A 21,939-nucleotide genomic window follows, 5' to 3' on the forward strand; every position below is an offset into this window, starting at 1 on the left:
ATCGTGAAAATGGCCATACTGCCCAAGGTAATTTATAGATTCAATGCCATCCCCATCAAGCTACCAATGACTTTCTTCACAGAATTGGAAAAAACTACTTTCAAGTTCATATGGAACCAAAAAAGAGCCCGCATCGCCAAGTCAATCCTAAGCCAAAAGAACAAAGCTACCTGACTTCAAACTATACTACAAGGCTACAGTAACCAAAACAGCATGGTACTGGTGCCACAACAGAGACATAGATCAATGGAACAGAACAGAGCCCTCATAAATAATGCTGCATATCTAAAACTATCTGATCTTTGACAAACCTGACAAAAACGAGAAATGGGGAAAGGATTCCCTATTTAATAAATGGTGCTGGGAAAACTGGCTAGCCATATGTAGAAAGTTGAAACTGGATCCCTTCCTTACACCTTATACAAAAATTAATTCAAGATGGATTAAAGACTTAAATGTTAGACCTAAAACCATTAAAATCCTACAAGAAGACCTAGGCAATACCATTCAGGACATAGGCGTGGGCAAGGACTTCATGTCTAAAACACCAAAAGCAATGGCAACAAAAGCCAAAATTGACAAATGGGATCTCATTAAACTAAAGAGCTTCTGCACAGCAAAAGAAACTACCATCAGAGTGAACAGACAACCTACAGAATGGGAGAAAATTTTTGCAACCTACTCATCTGACAAAGGGCTAATATCCAGAATCTACAATGAACTCAAACAAATTTACAAGAAAAAAGCAAACAACCCCATCAAAAAGTGGGCAAAGGACATGAACAGACTCTTCTCAAAAGAAGACATTTATGCAGCCAAAAAACACATGAAAAAATGCTCATCATCACTGGCCATCAGAGAAATGCAAATCAAAACCACAGTGAGATACCATCTCACACCAGTTAGAATGGCCATTATTAAAAAGTCAGGAAACAACAGGTGCTGGAGAGGATGTGGAGAAATAGGAACACTTTTACACTGTTAGTGGGACTGCAAACTAGTTCAACCATTGTGGAAGTCAGTGTGGCGATTCCTCAGGGATCTAGAACTAGAAATACCATTTGACCCAGCCATCCCATTACTGGGTATATACCCAAAGGACTATAAATCATGCTGCTATAAAGACACATGCACACGTATGTTTATTGCGGCACTATTCACAATAGCAAAGAATTGGAACCAACCCCAATGTCCAACAACAACAGACTGGATTAAGAAAATGTGGCACATATACACCATGGAATACTATGCAGCCATAAAAAATGATGAGTTCATGTCCTTTGTAGGGACATGGATGAAGCTGGAAACCATCATTCTCAGTAAACTATCACAAGGACAAAAAACCAAACACTGCATGTTCTCACTCATTGGTGGGAACTGAACAATGAGAACTCATGAACACAGGAAGGGGAACATCACATTCCGGGGACTGTTGTGGGGTGGGGGGAGGGGGGAGGGACAGCATTAGGAGATATACCTAATGCTAAATGACGAGTTAATGGGTGCAGCAAAACAACATGGCACATGGATACATATGTAACAAACCTGCACATTGTGCACATGTACCCTAAAACCTAAAGTATAATAATAAAAAAAAAAACGAAAAAAAAAAACATTAACTAAACTTGTGGGCTAAACTGCAGTCCCCATATATACCATAGCTCTCAGGACTACCATTGGTAATCATCTTATTTATCTTCTATTACCTGATTTAAATTCTACTTATATTTACCACTTTGGCAGGTCTTGATAGGTTACCTGCGGTGTATGCCTAAACCTTCTTTTCTGAGGGTCTAAACCCTTGGGGATATGGTTTGGCTCTATGTCTCCACCCAAATCTCATTTGGAATTGTAATAGTCATGTGTCCAGGGAGGGACGTGGTGAGATGTGAATGGATCATGAGGGTGGCTTCCCCCATGCTATTTTCCTGATAGGGACATCTTGGATCAGATCTCATGAGAACCCACTCACGCATGTCAAGATTTGATCCATCACGAGATCTGATGGTTTTAAAGGTGATAGTCTCCCTTGCTCCCTCTCCTGCTCCCTTGTCAAGAAGTGCCTGCTTCCTCTTCACCTTCCGCCATAATTGTAAGTTTCCTGAGGCCTCCCAAGACATGCAGAACTGGGAGTCAATTAAACTTCTTTTGTTTATAAATTACCGCCTCTTAGGTAGTACCTTCATAGCAATGTGAGAACAGACTAATATACTTGGTAATCATAACCTTCTTAGTCAAGAAATTACCGCACCTATCAACTCATAGCTATATTGGGACCAGAGCTTGCCAAGAGGCTCCCAAGCATGTAACGTAGTATATTAGCTCTCCAGCATAACAAAATGCCACACAATTAGCAGCTTAAAACAACGTACATGTGCTACCTCACATTCCTCATGGGTCAGGGTTCTCGGCATGGCTCAACTGAATGTTTTGCTCAGAGTCTCATTTGGCTTCAATTAAGGTGTCAGCTATGGCTATGACTTTTAATTGAAAGGATCAAGAGGGGGAATGATTCACTTTAAAGCTTATTCAGATTTTTAAGAGAATTCGGTTCCATGCTGTCATAGAACTGAGACCCTCAGCTCCTAGAAGGCACCCTACCCATAGGAAGTCACCACATGATTGCTTCTTTCAGGCCAGGAGGCAAGTATCTCCTTTAAGGTTTTCAGCTAAATTAGGCCTTCCCCAGGATAATATCTTTTGATTCATTGATAGTCAACTGATTAGAGGCCTTAATTACTTCTGTAATATCTACTTTTGCTATATATGACATTACATCACATTCATGGAATTATACAGGGGAAGAGTCTCAGAATAATCTTAGAATTCTTCCTGCCATACCTGGGTTTCACATATATTCCTCCTTGCTCCTTTGTGTAAAAGCAGTCTCCTGTATGCCAATTGGGGTCAAATACAAGGGTCAATATGGTGACTCCTCTTCTTCCTTGCTGGTTCCTAAACCCAAAATTATAAAATATACTTGCAGTAGTTATATCCTGTAGTTCAATGAGATTTTTCTGTGTTCCCTGGTAAAATTTTCCAGATTTAAGGACCATGACCCCTAACCTTGCAAAGCCCAGATATGCAAGGATGAGAACAAATTCTCCTATGTGTAACTGAATGTAATAATAAAAGAGGTCACTCCTGTTTCCAGTCATTTCTGGATACATGTGTTTTCTTTATTGTGAACTCATCACTATGTGGAGATTTCTAATTTAATGTATATATTGAAACCTGAAAGATGCCACCTCATCCTTATAAAATATTTTCTCCCAGTTAGCATGTTGACTGCATATCCTGAAATATTTTATAAGGATGAGGTGACATCCTTCAGGTTGCAATATGTACATTAAATTAGAGGTCTTTCTAACTTAATGTACATAAAATTACATAGCCAACCTCACTTTCCTATTTTGCCTTTCCTATGTCATCTTCCGGGCATTTTCACTTCACTGAGTGTTGACTATAATTTTTCCATGCTTCTGTGAGCAGCAACCCTAGCAGCTAAGTTTTTTTGCCAGGGTGTTAAATCTAATGTCTGAGAAAGTACCCCCAGTCAATGCATTTTGTTTATCCAGTCTTATGCTTTAACACTTTGATCAAGCACCCTCAAACTGCAGTCTTGGGATACTCTTATGACTCTTACTAGAATATTCTTATGGCTGTTTCAGGGTGTACTCTCTTTCCTGCCTTTTTAGATCCAGCAGGTCTCCAGCCAGGTTGTGCTGGGATTTAATCCTAGTTATTGACCTTGCCATCAGGAAGGGAGATCGAAGGCAACTCTTGAGGGGATTCCTTTGCTTTCCAGAAGAGAGGCATATGGAGAATGAGGGCCATAGGGAATGCTAGCTCTTAAAATGGAAGGGTGAGTTAATTTTCCAAGCTTGAATGTTTAGGGTAGAGGATTCTGGAAAGCCAACATGCTTAGGACATTCTCTGGTGTTTCCCATCCCATATTTCCAGGCTCTAGATTTTACCTGGCATTGGCAATAACAGACCTGCCTGGGCTGAGCATTTAGACATCTTGGATCAAATCTTGACTATGCTCCTCAACTGACTGTTCTTCTACTGAATGTTTTTAAGCTAGAAAACTGTCTCCTTGGCTCTCTCACTCAAGCTTTCATTCTTTTTTCATGACTCTATCTTGTTCATTATCCATCTTCAGGTCATCAGTATAATTTAGTAATAGCTAGCCAACCCTGTTGATGTTATAACACCATACCTCCACATTTCTCAGAGGCCTGAATCTTCACACTGATGAGAAGATCCCTATCAACTAGAACTTAGTATTCCACTGATAATCTTCAGCAACTTAGCTGCCATTTGTGCCACACATTCCACGTGGTGTGGGATCATCCTTACCAGTGGGGTAGGGAGTGGGCCAGTCCTTAAGATCATTTTACTGTCTATTTTCTTTTTCTTTCTTTTTTTTTTTTTTGAGACAGGGTCTTGCTCTGTCGCCCAGGCTGGAGTGCGATGGTGCAGTTTTGGCTCACTGCCACCTCTGCCTCCTGGCCTCAAGTGGTCCTCCCACTTCAGCCTCTTGATTAGCTGGGACTACAGACATATGCCACCATACCTAGCTAATTTTTGTATTATTTGTGGAGACAGGGTTTCACCATGTTTCCCAGGCTGGTCTTGAACTCAGACTCAAGACATCCACCTGCATCAGCCTCCCAAAGTGCTGGGATTACAGGCATGAGCCACTGCATCTGGCCACTTTTACTATTTTCTGTTACATTCCTAGTGCCGTCTGTGTTAGTTTGAGTGTCCCAAGGAGTTAATGCCAAGACAGAATTAGACATACATGGGATCTATCAGGGGAAATGTCTGCAACAGATCAAGGGGAAGAAAGCAAGAACGCTCAAGAAGAGACTTCTCACCATGAAATGGGTCTGACAACTACAAAAGAGAGGGGGAAGGAAGAATTAAGTAGCAAAAGCTTCAGAATGCAGCGTTATTTTAGAAGGTGTCTGACTGATGGTCTCAGGCTGATGGGGTGCACCTGTGACAAATTTTCCCATTAGAAGAATCTATCACTTGGAAGGAATGGCCTGAATCTAGTACCTCTGCCTTGCTCAGTCATGTGCTGGGAACAGCCTAAGGGAATCATGGTCTCAATTTTCACATAATTGGGTCACCCAAGGGTACAGCAGCTGGAACTGTCAGTCAATTCTGCTCCCTGTAGCAGATTCTCTTAGATGAATTCCTCAGCAGTGCATCTCCATGGTTACCAAAGTTTTCATGGTGAGACTTAGAGATAACAAATATGAGTTCCATAAATCAACCTAGCAGCGATACTTAAGAGAAAACCTAGAAAAGCCTAAGAACTTAATGGCATTTTTTGGCTTGCTAGACTAAACACAAGACCACCTATTTCTGTATTTCTAGAAAAGTAAACAATAAATACTTCTGTTTCTTTAAATCTCTTTAATCAGTTAAGAAGGGTTTTACCTGAAAATAAGGAAAAAATGAAAAGAAGGGCTTAATCAGCTGTCTCATGCAATGAAAAATCTGCAGTTAAGAAAGTCAAGGTTCACAAAAGTGCTCAGAAAAATTCTTGGAGAAACCCAACAACTATTCAAGATTTGTCACACGTGTAAACTTCATTCTCAAGATTTTCCTCATTATCGAAGGAAGGCTATGTATAATATTTCCAAGTGTTATATTCATATTTCAAGTAGACAGAAAGAGAAAGAATAAAGGAGCAACATGCTAAGGAGCAGGCCAGCTGAGCCTACCCCTTTTTATCATCTTCTCCAGAAGCCCAGCTCACACACTCAAGTGATCCACCCGCGTCAGCATTTTGTTTGTCAGAGTTGGATCATAGTCCCCACTAGCCACAGGAAAGTGGTTGAAGTCCATTCTATATGTGATTTGCGAAAGTGAGCCAAAAGTACCCGTCGCTAAATTTGAGTTGGCATTTTCTGTTACAAATGTGTTAAAGTGACAAAAATAGTTATCAGTAAATTAAAAATGGAATTGGAGTAGGGGATGGGAAAATGTAAGTGCTCCGATTTCTGCAACTTCCACTGTGAGTGTTAAGTGATACTGTGTAATGTTGATGAAGCAAAAAATACAGGACAAATAACATACTTAATTATAAAAAGATTACTAATAGAAGAAAAGAACATAATTTTTAACACTTGCAAGAAGGGAAAATAGAAAAGTTATCACTTTTGAGATGGAAGGAGGGGATATGAGTGAGATCTTTTGCCATGATTTATGGAGATGGAAACTCCAAGTATCTTTTAAAGGAGATAATTGAAAACAAGGATCATATTGTTGAAGAAATAGTAAAAAAAAAAAAATTTGAAGAAGACATTATTTAAAATAGTTGCCTCTATGGGTTGTCTGTGTACTCTGTTATTTCTTTTGCTCTGCAGAAACTTTTTAGTTTAAGTCGTATTATTCTATTTTTGTTTTCATTGCATTTACTTTTGAGGTCTTAGTCATAAATTTTTTTGCTTAGTCCAATGTCCAGAAGAGTTTTTCCTAGGTTTTCATCTAGAGTTTTTATACTTTCAGGTCTTATATTTAGGTCTTTAATCCATCTTGAGTTAATTTTTGTATTTGGTGAGAGATAGGAGTTCAGTTTCATTCCTCTGCATGTGGCAAGCCAATTTTCCCAGCATCACTCATTGAATAGAACATCCTTTCCCCATTGTATACTTTTGTTGAGTTTCTCAAAGATGGGTTGATTGAAGGTATTTTGCTTTATTTCTGGGTTTTCTATTCTGCTCCATTGATCTGTGTGTCTATTTTTGTACCAGTACCATGCTGTTTTGGTTACTATTGTCTTGCAATGTAGTTTCAAGTCAGGTAATGTGATGCTTCTGGCTTTATTCTTTTTCTGAGGATTGCTTTGTTCACTATTTAGGTGAAGGGCATGCTGGAAGCCAAAATCTCACCATTACACAATATATCTGTGTAACAAACCTTCACATGTATCCCTTGAATCTATAATAATAATTTTTTAAAAGTTGCCTCTGATAGGTGAGAGTAGGAGTGTGGTGCCAATGTAAGCAAAGAAAATACAGCTTTTAATTTTATGCTTTTCCATACTACTTTATTTTTCAAAAACAATATTCTTTAATTAGTATGACAATTTTGATCAGTGGAGAAACAACAAAGGGTGTCATAAATAGACCTTTTATTTTATCTTTCAGCAGCCCTGTAAAGTTATTTCACTCTCCTTTTCTTGTGGCATTAAATAGACAATCAAACACACTTGACCTTAATTCACTGACAAGAGCATTTCTGAATTATTTAATACTAAATGGCCTTGTAGCTTGTGATTAGATGGAAATGTATTAAGCATTTTTTTTCCTTTGTAATTTATTTAAAAATCTATAGCTTCTTGGTAGGACACAGGAACATTTTAGATTAATATATCTGTAACCTTTGCATTGATTGCTGTAATTAACCATGAATTGGTAATTCTAGAAATAACTTTCACAGATATCAAGTGATTGACCACACATTGGCATATGTTTTGACTTAATGTTTCCAAAACTTAAAAGAATTTCAGGTCATGCTATAATCGTTTCTTATTTCAATGCCAAACAAATTAAAATTACATTCTTTCAATTTGACTGTTTAATCCTTTTACTTTTTTTTGAGTGGAGTCTTGCTCTGTTGCCCAGGCTGGAGTGCAATGGCATGTCTCTGCTCACTGCAACCTCCACCTCCTGGGTTCAAGCAATTCTCCCTGCCTCAGCCTCCCAGCCTCCCAAGTAGCTGCAATTACAGGTGTGTGCCACCACACCCTGTTAATTTTTGTGTTTTTTAGTAGAGACAGAGTTTCACCATGTTGGCCAGGCTGGTCTTGAACCCCTGACCTCAGGTAATCCACCTGCCTCGGCCTCCTAAAGTGCTGGGATTATAGGCGTAAGCCACCGTGTCCAGCCAACTGTTTAATTCTTTACAGGACACAAAAACTTCATAATGTAGAATAGCCTCTTTTATTTCTATGTGAAATGCTTGCAAATTTTTGCTATAAGTATTTGAATGGCTAGTTCTTATTATTGTAACAAGTAGCTGAATTTTCTTGAGAGTTTTCATATTCAAATAAAAATGAACACATTAAAATATTTAAATATCAATGGCCAGTTGCATAGTTTCTGTTTCTCTTATTTCAATGAATTTTACTGGCTTCCAGCTTTCTAAGCGGTACTCCACTACTTAGCAACTAATTTTGGTGCTTCTGATTGTAAAATGCCAACCGCCCATTGGTAACAGTTTACAAATCTAAGAAAAGCAAAGGTGTCCACATTAGCGTATAATGAAAAATAGTGGATTACTCTGACAACCTGATAAATTGTTTAAAAAATACAAATAATAATAATAGGCTAGACATTATTAACTACCTACTGAATATTTGATAAAACAAATACATAAATTATAGTTTTGTTAAGAATGGCAATATGTCCAACCTAAAGCAAAAATGAATGATGGTCAGAGCATCAGCAGCCATCTCGCTCCATGAGGAAGATGTAAAAAACCCCAAGTTGAGTCAATGACCTGAAGTGAGAAATCTCTAAGTTATGATGCTTTTGTAATATGAAAAATTATTTCTTTCTTCCACTGTAAGTCATTAGTTCTATAATTTTCCACCAAATGCAATGCTAAACATAAATCAATTGTGTTTGGTACATAAATATGTACTAAACATATTTCTAAATAAATATATAAACTTATTTATATAAATAAATGTTTTTATGATTGTATAGTTGGCCTAACTCTTTCATAATAATTGTCTTATTTATAAGCACAGTGCAGAAGAGGCAAAAACATAAAGTTTGTTTTTTTTTTTTTTCACTTAACCTATGTTCACAAATAAGGATCCTTTTCTGTGGTGTTAGCTGAAAAAAATTAGAAGTTATATCTTGGTTTGTCCAGAGAGATGTAGAATCACACTGGATTATACAGAGTGAAGAAAGAAAAGCAAAGAAAAACTTGAAGATTCTTTTCTAGACAGAAAGGGATTCAAAGGAAAGTATGGTGAATTCATAGTATAGATATGGCTTATTTAGCTTTGTCGTTATTATTGTTAGCTATTTTTAAAAGAATTATCCACAAAGAACTCAAGTGACCAGTTCTCTAGTGTCAATGTTTATCTGAGGGACATGAAATCCTATAGAGGAATAAATGCTACCAAAGTTTAACATGAAACAGTGGGTATAAAGTTCAGCACAAGCGGATACAGGGTATATGTGAGTTCATATCTTCAACTTTAGGGGGAATAACAAAATAACAAGTATTTGATGATTGTAAAATGTTGACAAAGACTTTTGGAGGTAAGGCAGAAAAACATCTGATTTGGTATAATCTCTTTTAACTAAAAATTTATGTGCTATGGGACAAAATAAAGGAGAATAAATAAATACTACAGCTAAGACTGAAACAAAGAAATTTCCAGTCACCAGAAATGAATAGTCAGCTATCAGATGGTTTTATTATATACCCTTTCATGGAAGTCTTGGCAACAGATATGCTCCCAGAAGCAAGGTAAAAGGCTCCTGCTAACAGCTAGAAACACTTAGGCACTCACTGTCTTCACGGATTACAGAAACTCTATTCTGTGGCCCAGATAAATATATAAAAACTTTGTCACTTGTCTAACGCTTTGTGAGAAAAAGAATCCTAGGCATGTACCAAGCAGGTATATAAGCAAGGCTGGCTACATAATTTGCTAGGCCCAATGCAAAATAGAAGTGCAGGGCCTCTTGTTCAGAAAGCAAGAAAAAAAAACACTACTAGTGATGGTGCTAAAATATAAAATTTTTACTTTCTTCTATAGTCTCTCTATTGATGTGTTATGGTACACTTTAGGTACTATTTAAGTCTTTCTAAGTAAACAAACAAAAACTCCAAACTAAAATTTTAAATTAGCTGGAATTTTACCCTTAATTTTTATAGTGTCTAATGATAGTTTTAAGTGCAAATATGAATGTGTGTTAGAATAAGGAATCACAGAAATTACACAATTCATGTTTCACAGCTCATATACGCATGTGTTTTATTCTACAAGTACGGTGGAAACTGTATAAAACTAACTCAACTGCTTTTATTTATCTTATTGATACATGCACATTCTACCAACATTTCTACCTACATATACAGACAACTAAATAGGCACTGAAATGAAGAGGAACAATGCGTAGTTCTATCTTTCCCTTTCCTGCTGTGTCGTCATTTTTAGTGTCAGTGGTTGACTAGTTAGTACAGGGAATTAACACAAGTAAGAAAGGATATGACAGCGCTCCTTGGTCATGTTGTTTCTTAGAATGCAGTTGTGTTTTTTCCTGTTTGATGCAAGTTCTGCTTTGATCAGAATGGGTGGGCTTCTGGGTCTGTTAGTGCTCCTGATTAATCAGTGGTAGAGGTAACGTGCTTTCCTTGTTTGAGTTTTGCTGAACGCCTGTAACTCAAGAGTCACAGGACTTGTGTACTCATGGAGCATTCTGTGGGAACAGGGCATCAAGGAAGGTGGATAGCTATATTGTGCCTATCCCCTCTGCATTATTGCCTCATCAGACTTCACTTACAAGACACAAGTTCAAAGATGAAAATAATCAAGAGTCTCAAAAAGGGGCAACATAATATTGAACTAAGCGTGGAGCTTTTCTGAGTGTGGGGCCCTCTGAGACTGAACAGATCTCATGCCATGAAGCCAGCTTTGGGTCCAGGATCAAAGTTCCTACTCTCTGCAGCAATAAAAACCAAGAAATGAACCTAAAAATAGTCTAGAATTATTAAAATCCCTGGGAAATTGCTGGAGGAAGCAAACCTGAAACTTGTAGAGTGAGTAGTAGTGGAAAATAATCAAGTCCATTTATTTTTCTAGACACAAACATTGTTTAAAGAGCAATATAACAGGAAAGATCCAAAAGCCTGTTGGAACATGGTGTAATGAGTTTCTACTTCTAAAAAATACATGATATTGAAATATAACATATAGACATAATAGTGTGTAAATTTATAAGTACACACCAAAGTATGCTGACAAAGTGAACACACCTGTGTAAGCACAAATCAAGTCTGAATATAAAATACTCCCAGCAGCACAGAAACTGCCTTCATGCCCCATCCTATGCATATTGCACTATATCCAAAAGGTAACCACTATTAGGATTTCTAAAACCATAGAATTTGTTCTTTCTCAAATATGTATTTAATGTAGTCATAAAGTTGGTGTCGGTCTTTCTTTGCAAATTTTGTTTGGGACATGCATAAAAGCTTTTGCATGTAGCAATAATTGCTGTATTATTTCTACAGAATACAGAATTTTTAATATAATTTATTCACTATCTTACTATTGACGAAAATTTCTAGTTAGGAGCCTGTCTTAGTCCATTTGGGCTGCTATAACAAAACACCATAAACTGGGTAGCTTACAAACAACAGAAATTTATTTCTCACAGTTATGGAGACTGGAATATTCGAGATAAAGCCACCAGCAGATTCAGTGTCTGGTGAGGGCTTGCTTTCTGGTTCATAGATGGCACCCTCTTGTTATGTCTTTACTTGGTAAAGGGGTAAGTGAGCTCTTCTGGGCCTCTTTCATAAGGGTACTAATCCTATTCCTATGGGCTCTGCCCTGATGACCTAATCACTTCCCCAAACTCCACCTTCTAATATCATCACCCTGGGGGGAAGGATTTCAACACATGTGTTTTGGAGAAGACACAATCATTCGGACAGTAGCAGAGTCATATAAATGCTGCTATGACCATTCTAGTATATGTTTTTAGAAGCACACGTGTAACATGTTACCCAGAAGTGGAATTGCTGGGTCAGGGGTTATGCATATGCTAAACTTTCCAGTTACCACTGTCAAAGTTTCAAAGTGTTAACAACAGTTTATACTCTAATTAGCAATATTTGAATAATCTAGTTACTCCAGTAACACTTAATTGTTAATATCTTTCTCTTCATTCTTGTGGGTAGTTTTAAATTTTATTTCTATGATAATAATTATGATTTAAGCAACTATTCAAGTTAGCTATATATATAAATATAAATTATATATAAATATAAATTATATATATAAATATAAATTTTATACATAAATATAAATTTTATATAAATATATAATATATAAATATATAATATATAAATATATAATATATAAATATATAATATATAAATATATAATATATAAATATATAATATATAAATATATAATATATAAATATATAATATATAAATATATAATATATAAATATATAATATATAAATATATAATATATAAATATATAATATATAAATATATAATATATAAATATATAATATATAAATATATAATATATAAATATATAATATATAAATATATAATATATAAATATATAATATATAAATATATAATATATAAATATATAATATATAAATATATAATATATAAATATATATAATATATAAATATATAATATATAATATATATAATATATAAATATATAATATATAAATATATATAATATATAAATATATAATATATAAATATATATAATATATAAATATATAATATATAAATATATATAATATATAAATATATAATATATAAATATATATAATATATAAATATATAATATATAAATATATATAATATATAAATATAATATATAATATATAAATATATAATATATAAATATATAAATATATAAATATAAAATAAATATATAAATATATAATATATAAATATATAAAAAAAAAAAAAAAAAAAAATATAATATATAAATATATAAATATAAATATATAATATATAAATATATAATATATAAATATATAAATATATAAATATATAATAATATAAATATATAAATATAAATATATAAATATAAATATAAAATATAATATATAAATATATATAAATATAAATATATAATATATAAATATATATAACATATAAATATATAATATATAAATATATATAACATATAAATATATAATATATAAATATATATAACATATAAATATATAATATATAAATATATATAACATATAAATATATAATATATAAATATATATAACATATAAATATATAAATATAAATATATATAACATATAAATATATATAACATATAAATATAAAATATATAAATATATATAACATAAATATATATAAATATAAATAAATAAATATAAATATAAATAAATATAAATATAAATATATATATATATGACCTGACTATTCAATTACCTTGCCCATTTTTGTGTTGGATTGTCTTTTTCTTATTATTTCTAGGAATTCTTCATGTACTTATGCTTCTCAACTTATTATCCGGTTACATTCCAATAAACTCATAAGTTGGAAATATGATACATTGGAAATATATTTAATACACCTTAACTGCCAAATATCATAGCTTAGCCTAACTTACTTTAAACATTTTCAGAACACTTACTGGTATGTTTTCAATGTGTTCCTCAAATTTCGTTGGTTAAAAACTTAATCCCCAATGTGGCAATATTGAAAGGTGAGGCCTTTAAGAGGTGATTGGATAACGAAGACTCTATCTTCATGAATAGATGAATGGATGAATGGGTGAATGGGTTATCATGTAGTGGAACCAGTGTCTCTATAAAAAGAGGGAAAGAGAGTGCTGAGCTAGCATGTTAGCGTGCTCAGCCCTCTCACCCTGTGATGCCCTGCACAACCTCTGGCTCTTCAGAGTCCCAATCAGCAAGATGGCTTGCATCAGGTGTGGCCCCTTGACCTTGGAATTCTCAGCCTCCATAACAGTAAGAAAGATATTAATTTTCTTTATAAATTACCCAGTTTCAGGTATTCTGTTATAAACAACAAAAACAAAGGTACTTACATTAGCTTACAGTTGGGCAAAATCATCTAACAGAAAGCCTGTTTTATAACAAAGTATTGGATACTTCATGTAATTTATTGAATACTGTACTTAAGGTGAAAAACAGAATGGTTGTAAGAGTGCCATCTTAATGTCAAAAAATTGTAAGTTGACCCATGATGAGTCAGGGACCATCTGTATTCTGAGTTTAAATATTTTGTTACTCATATGTGTTGTAAAGATATCCCCTGTATTCGTTTGCTAAGACTGCCATAACAAAATACCATAAACTAGGCAGCTTAAACAACAAAAATTTATTTTTCACAGTTCTGGAGGCTAGACCAAGATCAAGGTGCCAATGGTTTTGTTTCTTCTGAGGCTTGCAGATGGCCACCTCCTCACTGTGCCCTCACACAGTCCTTTCTCTGTTCACATGCATCCCTGCTGTCTCAATGTGTGGCAACCTTTTCTTTTCTTAAAAAGAATCAGTCATATTGGATTAGGGCCCAGTCTTATTAACCCTGACCACTTTTTTTTTTTTTTTTCTGAGAAGTAGTCTTGCTCTGTCGCCAGGCTGGAGTGCAGTGACAGGATCTTGACTCACTGCAACCTCTGCCTTTCGGTTTCAAGGGATTCTCCTGCCTCAGCCTCCTGAGTATCTGGGATTACAGGCACCCGCCACCACACCCAGCTGATCTTTGTATTTTTAGTAGAGACGAGGTTTCACCATGTTGGCCAGGCTGTTCTCGAACTCCTGACCTGGTGATCCGCCCACCTCCGCCTCCCAAAGCGCTGGGATTACAAGCATAAGCCACCATGCCCGGCCAACTCTGACCAACTTTTAAAAGAGCCCTATCTCCAAATATAGGCACCTTCTGAGGTACTGAGGGTTAGGCTTCAGCACATGAATTTTAAGAAGAACACATGTCAGCTCACAACATTCCCCTATTCTATATGATTTAATAGTTTGTTGCCTGCACAGTTCTTGGCACTAACAATAATTTTTCCTGCTGCCCCAACAGTCCTTTCTGCCATTGACAGTATGTGACTTTCATTTCTATTTTTTGGAGATCTCTCATCCTAAGAGTTTTGCTCTTGGAAAGAACACCTTCAAGATGGTTGTAGTAGTTTTCTGTTGCTGCATTCACCTTGCCACAAACTACAACACACATTTATTATCTCACAGTTTCTTTGGGTGAGGAGTCTGGGCACGGCTCAGTTGGGTTCTTTGCTCAGTCTCAAAAGGCTGCAATCTAAGTGCAGGAAGGTCAACATTCTTATCTAGAGGGTCAATTGAGGAAGAATCTGTTTTCAAGTTCTCTCAGGTTGTTGGCAGAATTCATTTCCTTGTGTCTTTAGCACTTATAACCTCAGCTTCTTACTGGCTGTCAGATGGCAGCTGCCCTCAGGTCCTAGAGGCCACTTGCCATTCCTTGCCTAAGTGGAATTCCTCAACATGGCCACTTACTTTCTAGAACCAGCAAGGAGAGTCTCTAGTGCAGACTGTTCACAAGACAAAGTCTTATAGGATGTAACATAATCACAGGAGTGACATCCTATCAACTTTGGCTTTTTTCATTGGTTACACAAATCACAGGTTTTACCCACTCTCAAAGGGAAGAGATTATATAAGGATTTGAGTACCAGAAGGTTGGGATCACTGGGAGTCCCCTTGGAGTCTATCCACCACAGTGGCTAAATCCTATGTATCATCTGTCACCTCCAGCTGGGCCTTGGGAGACTTATAGATTCTTGACATACCACACTGGGTTATAAGTGGCTCCCTTCATAACCTGTCTCATCCCTGTCATATTGAGCTATTCTAGTCATCCTGTACTTTAGAATTTGCTAAATAGGATGCAGGCATCCACATCTAGGTGTCCCACATTATTAGGTGAGGCTTCTAAGAAATTTCAATCTTATGTCTAATTCAAACTTTACTTTCCATAACCCTACTGACGTCTTCTACAGTACTGCATTCAGGTCACTCTGCTCTGGGCGCAGAATAGAAATGAGCATGCATGTTTCTTCAGCTCAGAGTTATCAACCTAGACTCTCTGGTTGGTTCTTTTCAAGCCACATTTACTTGGCAGGAGGTAAGCAAGAAGCTTAGAGAGAGAACATAAAAAAGCCATAATTTGCACCCTACAATTTCTTACTCTGATATGCTCCAATTTCCTTTGTTTCTAAATTATCTATGTTTTCCCTTTGTATAGGCTATTTGGGAACATGTAGGTGGGGGCACCACATGTGGCAGGCAGCCTCTAGGATGGCAGGCACTCAATAATTTTCATCTCGTGGTATTCAATCCTTTGTAGAATCCCATCTGTTTAAGTGTGGGCTGGAGCTACTGACTCATCTCTAGTGAACAGAATATGGCAAAAGTGATGAGATAACACTACTGAAATTAAGTTACAAAAACACTATGACTTCTGTATTGTTTATTTTCTCTCTCTTAGAGACATAAGCTGCCATGTTTTGAGCTGTTTTTATGGAAAGACCCACATGGCAGGAAACTGATATCTCTGGCAGCCTGCAGACCTCCCAATACCTTGTGAGTGAGTTCAGAAGGAGTTTATCCTCTAGTGGCTTTGACTGAGGCTCTGGCTGACAGTTGACTGGATTGTGAGAGACTCTGAGCCAGAGGCATCCAGCTAAACCATGCTTAGATTCCTGACCTGCAGAAACTGAACTCATAAATGTTTATTGCTTTTAAGCCACTAAATTTTGTGGTTTGATTATGCAGCAGTGATCAAATGCTCTATGCTATATGAGTAACAACCCCCATGGTCTCCAAAACAGTCGTGACTTAACAACAACAACAAAATATTTCCTTTTACTTACATTGTAATCTAATGGCCCCACTCCATCCTGAATCCTGGCTGTGGATTTCCAAAGCCGCTATGGCAGGAGAGAGTGGCCTGGAGTAGAAAATCATGGACAGGAATGGCGAAGGGGACATTTTAAAATCACAAAGCCTGTAGATGGATTATATCATTTATCTTTACATCTTTTTTTTTTTTTTTTTTTTTTTTTTTTTTGAGTCGGAGTCTCGCTCTGTCGCCCAGGCTGGAGTGCAGTGGCGCAATCTCGGCTCACTGCAAGCTCCGCCTCCCGGGTTCACGCCATTCTCCTGCCTCAGCCTCTCCGAGTAGCTGGGACTACAGGCGCCCGCCACCACGCCCGGCTAATTTTTTTGTATTTTTAGTAGAGACGGGGTTTCATCGTGGTCTCGATCTCCTGACCTCGTGATCCGCCCGCCTCGGCCTCCCAAAGTGCTGGGATTACAAGCGTGAGCCACCGTGCCCGGCCTTATCTTTACATCTTTACCAGCAAAAACTGAGACACATGCCCCTGCCTGACTACAAGTGTGGCTGAGAAAATAAGAGAAGCACAAGGATAATGGTGAGTACTGACAGTCTCTGCCCTGGAGAGTTGGCAATCTTTTCATAAGCTTTGGAAGGGTCTCTGATACTTCAGTACTGCTTTCTTTATAATTTGCAGGTAACTTGTGCTCATTTTTTCAGCTTGTTGATTTACTTGAAATTCTGACAATAGGAAATTTCTAATTTCATGTCATACAGGTAATCAATGCAAGAATTCTATATTGAACTTAGGTTTTCTGCCCTGGAGAACTTAACTTGAAAGCAGTAATCTTAGGATCTCTTCCTAGCTTTTGGCATGTGATGATCAAAATGCTCAATGTGTCTAACAAGCCCCTGGATAATGTGGCCCCAGCCTTCTTCTATGACCTTTCTGCACTCAATGCTCTCCAGCCCCCACGGCCTTCATTCACTTTCTCACATTCTCTATTTTCTTTCTCACTTCTCATCTAGCACCAAATTCATGTGATTTCTTTTCTCCTGAACTACAGTTTAACATCCTTAAATCTCAACAAAATTGTCAGTTCCATAGATAATCTCTCCGATATCTCATACCATAGCAAGTTTTCCTTTTATCCAGAACAATGAACCCATTTCTTTTCTTTCACACTCACCGTTAGTGTTTGTAGTTGCATGTGATTTTATAAATCTCTAATGAGTATCTTTCTTTTTTAAGAGTCCCAAGGTTAGGGAAAATGTCTGTTTTGCTCATGATAATATCTTTGGTCCTTAATAGATATATACTACTATAGGTGCTTAATGATATGTTTGATTGACTGGACACATTAATAAATAATCTCAGACAAGTCTCACATAAAGTTGTTTGTAAGTTGAGACAATTTCTAAGACACCTCAAGGACTCAACAATGTCTGGCGTAATGCAGGGACAGCTAGAGAATGGTGAGTGACATCAGGATAAATGTAGGAATTTTCTTTAGGGGGTACCTATTCTTTTAGTTTGAATAATTTTCTTCTCTAATTAGTACAGCTCAGAGGAATGTTTCTCCTACCATAACATGACTGAAAACACAGATGGAGCACTTGTCTGATGTTCTCTGTGGGTAGCTAGGCAGAACACTGACCTATAGGAAGAATTTTGAGGGGGGTTGGATAACCCGGTGTCTTCTCTCACAAGATCAAATGGTGTTCTGTTGTACTTTGTGATGAAGAGGGGAAAATACTTGGGTAATATTGTTAAATGGAACCTGCTTCATTTATTTATTTTTTCTGTTTTACTTATTTTTTCTTAAAGAGTTCTACTCTTGAGTTGTTTTATTTTCCTCTGACTGTGTGTTTCCATGTCTCTGATTCTGAATTTTTTCAAGTTCAATATTCAGTTGAAATGAAGTATGGCTGAGTTAGAATCAATCTGGAAAAACAAACAAAAAATCACAGAATAGAAGCTTTTGTTTCTTCTTTATTGTAATTTCTCTCTTTTCTATCCTACAGCTTGTATCCTTACTTCAGTTTCTCATTTCTATCTAATCTTCAAGAGAAGGAATGGTGGGAAATGCTGAAGGCCCAGTCCCAGATTATAACCAGGAAGGAGGAAAGTGGTCAAGTGAGGGGTGAGGGTCCACTAACATTTGAGGACTTGAGTGTCAGAAACTTTACATATGTAATCTCATTTAATTCTCATAGAGGTCCTATTCTATAGTAAATGGTATTACCCACCCACCCCCCAACACACACCATTTTCTAGATGAATAACCTGAGGCTTAGAAGAGGCTAAGCATTCTGTCCATAGTTAAACTGTGAGTCTGTGACCGAGCTGGAATTTAAAGGTAGGTTTGACTCCAAAACCCACATGATTCTCACCTCAGTTACTTGTAGAGAAAGAAACATGAAATGGGCAGAATAAAACTCAACAGCAGGTAAATCTTTTGCCAGTGGATCACGTAATACAACAGTAGAATTGGAAGTGAAGTGTTCGCACCTTATTTCAGTTGCAGTGGATTTTCTAATTCCAAAAATGTTTAAAGATTTCACTAGGGCCATAAATCTGTTTTGTGCTTAGGAAAAAAGATAAACAATAAAAAGGATAAACTTAAAACCACAATTACTGTGCCGACACAGAGATGCACTGGGAATTGTATTTTTCCAACACACCAGTGGCCATCTGTGCTTCAGATTTTCCAAATGAATTTTTGTATTTACTTGCTCTCATGGCAAAACCTCTCAGAACACTCCTTGGTCATTTAAAAATCCATGTTGACACAAGCTTTTCTGGAGTTGCTTGTAATTCCATAGTAACCAAGAGCCTCTCCTAGATGTTTTCTTGGCTTTATTCATCTGTTTGCCCTTCATTTTAGAACTCTGCAACAGTGTTGGTTTTGCATAATCTCAGTTCTTTCCTGTGCAGAGAATTGGGGAATTCTCTGCCAAATTGAATGAAAAAATTGAGGCAATTATCTGAAAATACATGTGAGAACCTGTTATCACTCAGAATGAAAGGTAAATGTCTTCAAATTTCTGTTTCATTTGGACTAAGAAGACTTGAAGAGATTGCAGTCTTTCCCTTCTCATGCATAAATCATTGAGTTACACATTCGCAAGGATGAAGGTGTCACTGAAGTACTTGTTTAAAAATAAATATTGCTTCTCACAGAAAGGCTAAATTCATTCTCCAGGGAGCTGTAGTCATGGCAATGACACTTCAGAACTAAAATCAACAGTACTTTCTTTGATGAAGTTAGTTATTGCGTGCTTCACATAAATACATATATTTTGTCTATTTAGTACTTAAACCACCAAATTATGTTTTTGGGCATCATTGTCTACAGTTCTTAAGTTTCTTTACTTTGAAAATATATGTGGTTTCTTCTCACCTGATCATATTGTGGCATTACATTATGAATAGGTCAATGACTAAATACAAGACTCATCCGTTTTATCTGACAAAAAGTTTGACATAGATAATAACTGTTTTGTCAGATAAAACTGATGGGCCTTAAATTTAAGATGTTTTTTCTGTCATATTTGTAGGTAGGTGGTAATAGTTTATTTAACACATTGTTTGCACGGTGAGAATCACACTTGTAGATTTTTTCGTTTGTTTTTTCAGGTAAGAAAATTTCTCAGATTTTAAATATTTTCCCCTGGCTATACATTTTTGAAATGTATAACATCCCTAATTCAAAATTTGCAAAGAATACAGTTAATGTGCTGCATATTCATATATACCTCATAGAGCTCATAAAATATATGCACCTGCATGCCCTGTTTTTCACATTTAACTTGTCTTGAGTATTTCCCATCAATGATATTTTTTAAAAATTTCACTTATAATAACTGAATACCATTTTGTGTAATAGATGTTTTATAACATTTAATAATTTACAGATATTTGACTTTGATTTGTAGATATATATTCTTTATGAATTATTTTTTCTATTTGTATAATTTTTTTAGATTTTTTTAAAAAAGAAAGGTGAGAATAATTTGCTAGTTTGGAAGTTTTCTTATGTCTTGATCTTTTAGAAAATACAGCAGAAAATACCAAAAATGTATTTCTTTCCACTTTCTTCTGGAACTTTATTTCATTTGTCTTATCTTCAATAAAAGATAATTAGGTTTTTACTTAATAAAGAAAACTGCCAATGCCTGTGATATCAAATAATGCCTTTATTTAAAAATATTATAAGTGTAAAGAAGATAATGATGTTCGGACTTTTTATATATAACAGATTTCCCATGATCCCACAACACAATTCATAACACATAACACTAATATTGTTTGATTCCTCTGTTTAATCCTCTTCTCCACCTAAGATTTTATCAGGAAACTTTCTTCTTGGGAATTGAAACAGTAAGCACTTTTATTCACTATTACCTCTTTTTCTGTTTTGAGGTTTTGGGTCCAAAGGAAGGAGACTCTGTATCTTCTGAAGGCCACGCTGCGCCTCTCCCAAGGTATAAAGGTAAGTAGAACTTTTGTGTCTTCCTCTGCTCTCCCTCTTCCATCAACCACACTGCTCTTCTGGAGCTCTCAGCAGCAGGAATAGTTGCTCTGGTACAGCAGAAGGAAAATGGATTGTCTACAAATGGACTGTTTGCCTAGCAAAAACATCTGCTTGCTTTTAACACCTGTGGTTTAGATCCTTGATAACAGAAAATAAAGCATTCCTGATGTAAGTAAGCTTTAATAGTCAATATCTTTAAGACCCTAAGACAATTAGCTGCTGTTGCTTAGAATTTCCTAATGACTCCACTTAATCACCTGGACTGTGCTGATGGCTACTCATGACTTTATTATTTTTAAAGCTTTGTCAGTATCTGTAAGTGCTTAAGAAGAAGAAGGGAAGAAAAAAAGAGAGAATTCCATATCTCTCCGTTATCTCCACATTTGCTATAGAGTCTGGGTACGGAAGCAAAAAAAGGCATGTATAATGAATAATGACAGCACCAACGCAGGAGGCTGAAAAGTTTATTTCAGTTGGTTTCACATTTGACTACACTTAGGGATTTCTCAAACGAGTCACCTATAAATGTGGTGGCTACTCATTGATTGATAGACACTGCCTGTTATTTGGATAAGCCTAAAATAGGCCTCTTTGGACAAACAAAATCCCAGGAGAAGTTAGAGCAGGTGATTTAGAGGAACAATCAGAGGGGATGAGGTAGATTAGGAGTGAGAGGGTGGTCCAAATGGCATTTCATGCTGAGCAGGACAAAATTCGAGAGTATAGATCAGAGCCAGGCACAGCAGTGTCAGTAAATAACAGATGAATAAAATGCATGATGATTTTGCTTGA

Source organism: Nomascus leucogenys, chromosome 7b (assembly GCF_006542625.1).
Source record: "Nomascus leucogenys isolate Asia chromosome 7b, Asia_NLE_v1, whole genome shotgun sequence".
Taxonomy (NCBI): Eukaryota; Metazoa; Chordata; class Mammalia; order Primates; family Hylobatidae; genus Nomascus; species Nomascus leucogenys.